This window comes from Trachypithecus francoisi, unplaced genomic scaffold, assembly GCF_009764315.1.
Source record: "Trachypithecus francoisi isolate TF-2019V2 unplaced genomic scaffold, Tfra_2.0 Contig00495, whole genome shotgun sequence".
NCBI lineage: Eukaryota > Metazoa > Chordata > Mammalia > Primates > Cercopithecidae > Trachypithecus > Trachypithecus francoisi.
Window position 1 is genome coordinate 37,984 of NW_022680679.1, and position 11,545 is coordinate 49,528.

The 11,545-nt window shown below is 46.4% G+C and overlaps 1 pseudogene; it reads left to right on the top strand.

The window, feature by feature from the left end:
• Positions 1–8,028: 8,028 nt before the first annotated feature.
• Positions 8,029–8,814, top strand: LOC117084491 (annotated as a pseudogene).
• Positions 8,815–11,545: the final 2,731 nt, after the last annotated feature.

An 11,545-nucleotide genomic window follows, 5' to 3' on the forward strand; every position in this document is an offset into this window, starting at 1 on the left:
ACAAAATATAATTGAAAACCTACGTATTAAAATGAAAGAGTCTAGGAAATGTGTTTGTTTCTTAACTGTAAACATAATTAACAGACCCAACTGATAAATGTGATATGCTTCTCTATACCCTCAAGATCTTTTCTCCCATGTAAATATCTGTTCCCACCCCAGAGACAATATAACTCAGGCCCTTAACCATTATCAGCATCATCTCCTTCCTCTCTTCTCCTCTCTGTGAAGATTCAGTCATGTCACATTTTCCTGTGAAAGCCCCAGACCAGAAGTTTGAATTCTGTGGCACTTCTTGATGGTGATGATTGATGGCAGGGGGGTGGGGGCAGTTGATACTTAGCATCTGGTATATTAATCAATAATGTGACTCACTTTTGGCATGTGGGTCCAAAGACCCTTGAAAGATGTATTTTCATACATGCCCTTGATTATCTCATCCTTTACACACTGTTTAGAGCCTATCAGCCCATCCGCTTAAAATTATATATTGTTAATCACTGATATGATAACACAGGACATAACATTTGTAAGAACAAGCAATAGGCAACCAGGTGGCTGCTGCGAGAAACTGGGGCTCAATACCACTGGAGAGTCATAGAATGAGTGGGGCACTCACCTCAGAAGTGTCCCATCCAAGGCAAAGAATCTGGAGTATTGACGTGCAAACTTCTGTTACTCTTCTCTTGAGGGTTGACATCCAAGGTATGAGCATTATTCCCTTGTGGGACAGAGAAAACCCTTGAGCAGAGAGTGCAGGAACTCTCTTCAGCTGACCCCAGGGTAGACCAACAGTGTATAGGTAGCTGTTTGCAAGGAATTTTTAAATAAATTTGTATGTTCTTCATCACAAGAGCATCTATATGCTTACGAAAATAGCAGTTAATTGTGAGCCATCATTCAGACCTCAGACAAGGCTCAGTGAAAATACGGATTTGCAACCTACCTGCAATAACTCTGAAAATGCCTTCCTGCCCACATCCTCTCTCTACCAGAGTCTACAGCCCAAAGATTGGGACGTATGCCATGTATAATTTGACAGCCAAAGGTTACAAGAAATTTGCAGTATTTTTCCTCTTAAAAATTCACATTGTACCCTTATGTCTTTGGAGGATAACCTTGCTCCACCTATCATTTTAGTGACCAATCCCTGCCTTAGAGGATGTAAAAAAGGTGTGGCATGTTTATGGAGAGCAAGCTCCACCACCAAGATGTCTGCTGCTCAGTTTCCTCCTGTGGCTCTTTGTATTAGCCCATTCTCAAACTGCTATAAAGACACTACCTGAGACTGGGTAATTTATAAACAAAAGAGGTTTAATTGAGTCACAGTTCTGCATAGCTGGGGAGGCTCCAGGAAACTTACAATCATGGTGTAAGCTGAAGGGGAAGTAAGGCACATCTTACACACAGCAGGAGAGAGAGAGAGTGCAGGGGAAACTGCCACTTTTAAAATCATCAGATCTCGTGAGAACTCCTTTACTGTCATGAGAAAAGCATTGGGGAAACTGCCCCCATGAGCCAATCACTCCCGCCAGGTCCCTCCCTCAACTCGTGGGAATTACAATTTGAGATGAGATTTGTGCAAGGACACAGAGCCAAACCACATCACCGGGCCCCTGGCCCCTCCCAAATCTCATGCCCTTTTCACATTACAAAACCAATCATGCCTTCCCAATGGTCCACCAAAGTCTTAACTCTTTCCAGCATTTACTCAAAAGTCCAAGCCCGAAGTCTCATCTGAGGCAAGGCAAGTCCCTTTTGCCTAAGAGCCTGTAAAATCAAAAGGAAGCTAGTTACTTTCAAGATACAATGGGGATACAGGCATTGGGTAAATTTTCCCATTCCAACTGGAAAAAAAATGGCCAAAACAAAGAAGCCAGAGGCCCCATGCAAGTCCAAAACGTGCCCAGGCAGTCATTAAATCTTAAAGTTCCAAAATCTCCTTTGACACCATGTCTCACATCCAGAGCATGCTGATGCAAGGATTGGGCTTCCACGCCCTTGGGCAGCTCCACCACTGTGGCTCTGCAGGGCACAGCTCTGCAGCTGCTTTCACAGGCTGATGTTGAGTGCCTACAGCTTTTCCAGGTGCACTATACAAGCTGATGATGGATCTACCCTTCCGAGGTCTGGACGATGGTGGCCCTCTTCTCACAGCTCCGCTAGGCAGTGCCCCAGTGGGGACTCTGTGTGCGGGCTCCAAACCCACATTTCCCCTCTGTATTGCCTCACTAGAGTTCCTCATGAGGGATTCACCCCTGCAGCAGACTTCTGCCTAGACATCCAGTCATTTCCATACATCCTCTGAAGTTTAGGCAGAGGCTCCCAAAGCTCAGCTCTTGTCTTCTGTGCTCCTGCAGGCCCAACACCATGTGGAAGGCACCAAGGCTTGGGGCTTGCACCATCTGAAGCAACTGCCTGAGCTCTACCTTGGCCCCTTTTAGCTGAAGCTGGAGCTGGATCAGCTGGAATGAAGGGCATCATGCCCTGAGGCTGCACAGAGCAGCAGGGCCCTGGGCCCTGCTCATGAAACCAGTTTTCCCCTTTAGGTCTCTGGGCCTATGATGGGCGGGGCTGTTGTGAAGATCTCTGACATGCACTGGAGACATTTTCCCCATTGTCTTGGCTATTAACATGTGGCTCCTTGTTATGTATCCACATTTGTGCAGCCAGCTTGAATTTTTCCCCAGAAAATGGGTTTTTCTTTTCTATCTCAGTCTGGACTTCATTGTCCATATCACTATCAGCATTTTGATCAAGACTATTCAACAAAACTCTAGGCAGTTCTAAACTTTCCAACATCTTCCTGTCTTCTTCTGAGCCCACCAAACTGTTCCAACCTCTGCCTGTTACCCAGTTCCAAAGTTGCTTCCATATTTTCAGGATATCTTTATAGCAGTACCCCATTCTGCCAGTACCAGTAATCTATAGTAGTCCATTCTCACACTGCTATAAAGATACTACCTGAGAATGAGTAATTTATAAACAAAAGAGGTTTAATTGACTCACAGTTCTGCATGGCTGGGGAAACCTCAGGAAACACAATCGTGGCGGAAGGCAAAGGGGAAACAAGGCATGTCTTACATGCAGCAGGAGAGAGAGAAAGTGCAAGGGAAATTGTCACTTTTAAAACCATCAGATCTTGTGAGAACTCCCTCATTATCACGAGAACAGAATGGGGGAAACTGCTCCCATGATCCAATCACTCCCACCATGTCCCTCCCTCAACAGGTGAGGATTACAATTGAGATTAGATTTGGGTGGGGACATACAGTCAAACCGTATCATTCCTCTTCCACACTCTTCATTGGATAAAATGGGTGATTTGACAAGCAGTAAAGAGGCACTAGGGCCACTGCTAGACTAGAACGCTCCATGAAAGAGTCACTGTCTCCTACCACGAGTGACAGAGTCATCCATTTGAAATCCTTCTAGAATAAAACATGCAATGAAAGCATTTGAGTTTTGAAGCACAAGGACTCAATAATAAAATAACTATCAGGAGAGCATTTAGGATCAGTGATGATTCCCATTGCTCTGTGTGCTAGTTTCTGGACGAAATGAAGCTGATTCTCTTGTTGAACATTAAATGCAGAATGTGGACCCTGAAAATTGTCTTTCATATCACCCCTACCCTGCACCAACAGACTCGAAAATTCAGTGGGGAGACTTATGGATCGCGTTTGAGAATTGCTGGTCTACATAAGCCAAAGAGGTGTCTGTAACCAGTAAACAATTATTGGGATTTCTGTGCAGCAAATTGTTAAGAGATGGAGGAAGGAAGAATATCTTCATGAGAAGTCACATAATTACAGTCAAGTTAGAAATAATCAGACACAGATAGCACCAGTTATTCAGAAAATTGACCAAGGAACAAGAGTTTTGGAGAAGGAGTAGGGTGCTAAATAAAATGTATTTTAATCCTACCAGGAAGGCAATCCATGCATCAGCTGTACTCTTATAGTTAAATGCTGATTATCCCCATTGTACAAGGATGGGGGACCAACACTTTATAAAGAAATGCCACCTAAAATGCAGACACACTATTTAAATTAATCACAATCTTAAAGTAGGGGTCAGTACATCAGGGGAGAGATAAAAAGCCTAAACTCCTCATCCCATTCATGAAGAGGGGCTTAGCAGCCTCTCGAGGAAAAGCTTTGTTGTATCTCATACTATAGCCTCACATTTTTAAAAACAATTTACTTAAACTCATTTCCCAGTAGAAGTTGAACAAGGAGTATTTGTTCTGTGAAATTGCGTAGGAGAAACTTGACCTTGCCAGAGGAAAGGGCTGTCCCAGGAACACTTGGTGAGAGAGGGTGGTAGTTTGTACTGCTGTGAATCACAGCAGGTACTTACTGGTTCTCTGTACATATCTTTGTTCTCACTAAAAGCAGAGAGAGGCCATGAGAAACTATACGACCAAGCAACCTAATTATACAGCATTTCATTGAAAACTTGACTGTGGTCCCACAGTTCTAGTTGAGCATCAGCCCTGACATTGAATTCTGTTTCTGTATCATCTTGGGTAAGTGCTTTATATTTAGGATCACAGATTCCTCATGGGTACAATAACAAAACAATTAAATTGTGAGGATTCCCAAGAATGTAGGAAATCATCTAGTCTGGTACGGACTCATTAAATCATCTACTTCTCTGGTGACAGAGCTGAGACTGGCTTCCTCGCCCCCTTTTTAAACCAGTGCTCACTGTGGCCATGCTCCTGAACCCTGGGCCTCACACACAGCATTGAGGCAGCATGCTGCCCAAAGGCATTTCACATTTGTAGTTGGGAGTTGACGCCACTTCCACTCCCACAGACACCTCCAACAATTTGCTCCTTTGCTTTCCTAGCCCATTTTTGTTGCTTCTTCCTCACTATACTCCTTTCCAAAGGAGAAGAATGTGCTAAGCGCTGGCATGGTGTGCAGTGTGGGAGACACAGACAGACGTGGGAACCTCCTAACTCTGCAGACCTCATGGCTCAGTAGGGAAGACTGAATGGTACTATCTGTGGTACCACCTGCTTAGTCTCCCATCACCAGTCCTGGAACTAGCATTCCCCTCTTCTGGGGAACTGCTCCACACAAACACTGATTCCAGGTATGTGGCTCCAGGAGTGCTTTATATCATTACATGTCCCACCTTCCTCACCACAGCTGACTGGCTCTGGGATCAGATAGTCGTGATCTCTGCCCCTGTGCTTTGTGTTCCTGGCTTAAGGTTAGGTACCCAAGGATCAGCCTGATTTTATTCCAGGACATCGAGACAGAAGAAAACCTTTTTCCTTGATCCTCAGGAGTACATGAGGGATTTTTGTTTTTTCTTTTCCTTTTGGAGACAGAGTCTCTCACTCCTGTCACCTAGGCTAGAATGCAGTGGTGGGATCACAGCTCACTGCAGACTCGACTTCTTGGCTCAGGCAATTCTCCTACCTCAGTTTCATGAGTATCTGAGACTATAGGTGTGTGCCACCATGCCTATTGTTTTTCTGGTAGAGAGTGGGTTTCGTCTTGTTGCCCAGGCTGAACTTGAACTCCTGGGCTCCAGCAATCTGCCTGCCTGAGTCTCCCAAGGTGCTGAGATTACAGTGGTAGGCTGCCACGCAGGGACTTTAAATTTCACTCTCCAGAAAGCAAAAAAGAAAAAAAGAAAAGTGCACTAAGGAAAAGGAAGAAAGTGTGATGACCCGGGGCTATCTAAACCTCTCCTTTTCCTCATCTGCCTTCCTACCGAGAGGTTGTGTTCCGGAATGCACTCCACTGCCATAAGCCTACAGGGCCCTGTGGGGTATAGTCTGTGGTTATCCAGCACTTTCTTTGACTGGATAATTTGATTAGTCAGGAGAGGCTAGCTCCTGTAACAAATGTTCCAAATTTCTTTAGCTTTTAAAGTAAATTTTTATTTTTCTCTTTTATCAAGGTTCAGTGCAGGTTGGTGGTGACAGTGATGAGGGGATATACTCCATATGTTATCCAAAGTTCCAGGCTCCTTCTCCAAATTGGGTATGTCATACTGTAGGGTCTGTTCCTCTTCTTCACTCGAGACATGGATTGCACAGGGGGTGTCCTATAAACTAGGCCTTATTTAGCCACACATCAGTTATTTTCTTTTTTTTTTTTTTTTTTTTTTTTTTTTTTTTTTTTTTTTTTTTGAGGCGGAGTCTCGCTCTGTCGCCCGGACTGGAGTGCAGTGGCCGGATCTCAGCTCACTGCAAGCTCCGCCTCCCGGGTTTACGCCATTCTCCTGCCTCAGCCTCCCCTGCAGCTGGGACTACAGGCGCCCGCCACCTCGCCCGGCTCGTTTTTGTATTTTTAGTAGAGAGGGGTTTCACCGTGTTAGCCAGGATGGTCTCGATCTCCTGACCTCGTGATCCGCCCATCTCGGCCTCCCAAAGTGCTGGGATTACAGGCTTGAGCCACCGCGCCCGGCTAACATCAGTTTTTTCATATTCCAAGAGCCAGAAATCAGTACCTGACCCCACCAAATTACAAGGGTAGCTTAAAAAATATGGTTACTTTGTGGACCAAGATGAAAACAAATAAGCTTTGATGAAGTCATTCTGCCACAGTGATTTTCTCTAATTGGAAGATTTGAAAAGTACTAGCAAGTTCATTTTGCTACATACCTAAGCTTGCTCTTCAGTGAGCTGAAGAAGTAATTGGTTTTAAATTCAGCAGGGAAGACATGGGGATTAGTTATTGAGTACCTAAAACCGTGAACACAGAGGACGTTTCAAAGTAAATTTTAAAAACGGAGTCTTTACTCTGGTGTTTAAGCTTTGATCCTCAAAACATATCTGAAATCATATTCCCTATAATGTGGAGCCATCTCTCCTGCAGAGAGAATTAAGCTTCAGGGTGCAGCAGACATGGATGAGCATTTAAAGGGAAGGTGACATCTACCTAGAAGACAGATTCACTAAAGTCTTCCAATGCCAGAGAAATGCCATGCTTTGGGCATTTGGAATAGTTCCTACTCTGCCTGGAGCTCTATGCCTTTATCTCCAAAGGAGATGACCACTCCCTAATTGACACACTCCACCCTCCTGCTCATGGGAGAATTCTATTGGTCATCCAGACTCACCACTGTACATTAGATTCTTGCTCATCACCGAGGCTAACCCAGTCCTTTATTCCAATCATGAACGGACAAACGTTTTCAGCTCTTTAAGAAAAGTGAGGAAGATGCAAAAAGAGAACTAATTCTGGAGGAAGGAAAAAAGGATATAATACAGGAAACAGAAGAAAACGTACCAGAACATACTCTCAGAGTTTAAGAAAGACAAGAGGTTTATTTTTTTTATTTTTATTTTTATTTTTTTTGAGGCGGAGTCTCGCTCTGTCGCCCGGACTGGAGTGCAGTGGCCGGATCTCAGCTCACTGCAAGCTCCGCCTCCCGGGTTTACGCCATTCTCCTGCCTCAGCCTCCGAGTAGCTGGGACTACAGGCGCCCGCCACCTCACCCGGCTAGTTTTTGTATCTTTAGTAGAGACGGAGTTTCACCGTGTTAGCCAGGATGGTCTCGATCTCCTGACCTCGTGATCCGCCCGTCTCGGCCTCCCAAAGTGCTGGGATTACAGGCTTGAGCCACCGCGCCGGCCGACAAGAGGTTTATAAAATGAGAGCAAGCTGTCATAGAGGGGAATAATCAGGGGACAGGCGAAAGTCCTTGGAAACTAGAAAAGTTACTACAGAATTGACATCGTGCAGAGGACTGACAGTGCTCAGTTCCCAGGCTGCCCACAGAACTCAGCGTGCTCCTCCTCTCCACCACCACCATTCTAAAGGCCCCCGCCTCTCTGCGCACCAGTCCCCGCCCGCCCGATGGAGCTCGCCACTCCCCCGATAAGGGTCCCCCTCCGCCCACTTCCGGTCCCTTCCCCGACCCTGCCACAACCACCAACGCCTGGCCCGGAGGACCCTGCCCCTCCGCCAGCCACCACTGCAGATGGTGGTGCTCCGAGGCCCCAGCCGCTGCGGCCGCCATGGCTACTGCTGATGCCGATGCCGATGCCCATGCCCATGCCGCTGCCCGCTCCGGGACACTCGCGACCACACCGCTTTACCCCGCCTACTCTCCGCACCCGCTCTGCCTGCCCTGGGCCCGCTGTCGCAAGTGCACCAGAACTATCACCCCAGCTGCGAGGTCGCCGTCAACTTCAACGTCAACCTGGAGCTCCACGCCTCCTATGTGTACCTATCCATGGCCATCTACTTCCACCGGGACGATGTGGCCCTGGAGAGCTTCAGCCGCTATTTCCTGCGCCAGTGGCAAGAGAAGAGGGGAGCACCCAGGAGCTGACGAGGCTGCAGAACCTGCGCGGTGGCCACATCTGCCTTCATGACATCAGAAAGCCAGAGCGCCAATGCTGGGAGAGCGGGCTCAAGGCCATGGAGTGTGCCTTCCACCTGGAGAAGAACGTCAACCAGAGTCTCCTGGAGCTGCACCAGCTGGTCAAGGAGAAAGACGACCCCCACCTGTGCGACTTCCTGGATGAGCCACTTCCTGAACCAGCAGGCCAAGACTATCAGAGAGCTGGGTGGCTACCTGAGCAACCTGCGCAAGACGGGGGCCCCGGAAGCAGGCCTGGCAGAGTACCTCTTTGACAAGCTCACCCTGGGCCGCAGCGAGAAAGACACTTGAGCCCAGAGGGGCCCCGCAGCCACGGGGTGCCTTCCCCGGGTACGGCCACCAGGCGGGGCGTCCATGTTGCCCTTTCAGAATGTTCTCTTCAGTTTTTTCCTCTCAGTTTTACGGTTGTTGGCAATAAAGTTACCCGTTCTCAAAGCAATAAAGGTGCCCAGTTGATGTGCGTCTAAAACACTCTCACCTTTTAGGAATCAGGGCACATCCCCAGGCAGGTTTAAAGTAGGTATCCAGCAATCTCTCCACTCAGCTCTGCCCCATCTGCATGAAGCTCAGGATCTGCGGGGGTGGAGGGGAAAGGTATTCTATGAGTCCCTGGCAAACACATCAGTCTTCCCCCTATAAACTCTGAGGGCATGTGGGATAGGGTGGGGTGAGGTGGGGTGGGATGGGGTGAGATGGGTGGGGTGGATGGGGTCGGGTGGGGTGTGCAGTCTTGGGCCGTGGCATCTGTGGGTGCATATGCATGGTAAGGTGTAAAGCATGGTATGAAATTCATCCTAGTGGTTGCCTCTGGAGAAGAAGGGTAGGAAATGTGATTGGGCAGGGATTAAAATAATATAGTCTTTAACCTGACATGAAAAGTTTCTTTTTAAAGTATGCGTCGCTGGGTGGGTGGCTCAGGCATGTAATTCCAGCACTTGGGAGGCTGAGGTGGGCAAATCACCTGAGGTCACGAGTTTGAGAACAGCCTGACCAACATGGAGAAACCCTGTCTCTACCAAAAATACAAAATTAGCCGAGCATGGTGGTGCATGCAATCCCAGCTACTGGGGAGGCTGAGGCAGGAGAACCGTGTGAACCTGGGGTGTGGAGGTTGTGGTGAGCTGAGATCCGCCATTGCACTCTAGCCTGGGCAACAAGAGCAAAACTCCATCTCAAAAAACAAACAAACAAAAAACAAAATATGCAAGTGCTAAGGATTCTTGCTTCTGGGCTTCAGGATGGGGGCTCTGGTGGACAGTATCGCAGAGTACCTCTTTGGCAAGCTCACCCTGAGTGACAGGGATAATGGGACTGAGCCTTAGCTGCCTTCCCCACAGATAGGGGTTTATTTCCTGTATATTGCCCTTACGAATCCTCCATTCATGGTTTTTCCTTCAATTGTACCATTTCTTCCATTAAAGCCGGTTAAAAAAAAAAGCTCAAAAGAAGGACTGAATAACATAAGGTCAAAGCTGAAGGTCAAATTTGTGATATTGAATATAAAGTAGAATAAAAGCCCCCAAAATGTCAAGGCAGTGACTGTCTGCTTTGAAGAATGTAGAGGGGTGGCAGAGAGTTGAAGGTGCAGACCAGGTAGAGCCAGTGTAGCTGATCCAGGTAGGAGACTAGTGCAGCTTGAGCTGTGATGGTGACTGAGGAAACGAAGAGAGTTTGACAAGTTCCAGATGGGTTTTTGACAAGGAGAGACAAACTTTACTCATGGACAGGAGGTGAGGAATGGGAGAGGGGGAACATAATGTAGGTTCTGAAGTTTGGACCTGAAGACCTGGATTGATGATGGTGTTATTATCCCCCTGGGGATGGTTGCAGGGGTCCCCCGGGGAGGAGGAGTGGGGAGTGCATGCCATGTAAAATCAGATTTTTATTAGACATCCAAGTGGAAATGTGAATCATGGAGCTGCAAAAATGTCACGATTGGAAGTAGGCATATGGGGGACTTTTTATAGATGGTATTGAAGTCATGTGATTGGATGAGCTCACCAGAAAGCGAGTATAGGGAGAGTATGACAAATCTAGTCCAAAGTGCAGGGCAGCTAACATTTAGAGGATGGTTGAGGTGTTTGAACACCCAGAGAGTTGCTGGTCCCACCTTGATTGTTGTCTGCCTCATGTTTATTATCTTATTCCCAATGTCTGCCCCAAGCTCACCTCAAAATCATCCTGTTCCTGAGAAGCTCAGTGTGGCCTCTGAATTCTCCTTTCAAGATGGAGAGAAAAGTTCGCCTTTTACATTTTCTTCATATCTCTGGATAGAAAGATATTATTTCCTAGTATAAAGAAGATTCTATATGGAAATGATACACCTGTTTCTCTATGTTTTTTTTTCTCGTTCCCCTTTAAAAACTCTTCTCTCTCAGTCCACTCTCTATTTGACCAAAAGATACCTCCACCCATGTAAACCCTAACGTTGCCCACGTCTGTTGAAAAATACTTAAAACATCTATTTTCTGTGCCACAAAGAAAGTTACAAAGAAACAAGAAACAAAAAAGTCTTCTTTCTTCTGTGGGTTACAAGGTAAAAGGCAAAAATTTACAGACTCTATGCTTTAGTCAAAGACACATGTGCAGCTTGCATCATTTTAAAGCTAGCAGATTGTTTTGAGCATTGTAATAGTCCGTTTTTCATGCTGCTAATAAAGACATACCAAAGATTGGGCAGTTTACAAAAGAAAGAGGTTTATTAAACTTACAGTTCCACGTGGCTGGGGAAGCCTCACAATCATGGTGGAAGGTGAAAGTCATGTCTCACATGGCGGCAGACAAGAGAAGAGAATGAGAGCCAATGGGTTTCCCCTTATCAAACCATCAGATCTCTTGAGACTTATTCACTACCAGCAGGACAGTATGGGAGAAAGTCTCCCCATGATTCAATTACTTCCCAATGGGTCCCTCCCACAAAACATGGGAATTATGAGAGTACAATTCAAGATGAGATTTGGGTGGGGACACAGTCAAACCATATAAACATTTATTAAGATATGAACAAGTTTAGCTGTGCAACAATTGTCTTCCACATTTCCATACGAGTGTACTTTAACACTTTTCTTAAAAATTAGGATTCTGGCCCTTTGAGTTCAGTTTACAGAAAATGCTATTGCCTTTTTATGCATCTTTGTCAAACTTGGTCTTCTTGTTGCATCTCTTTCGCTGCCTACTGTAAGGACTT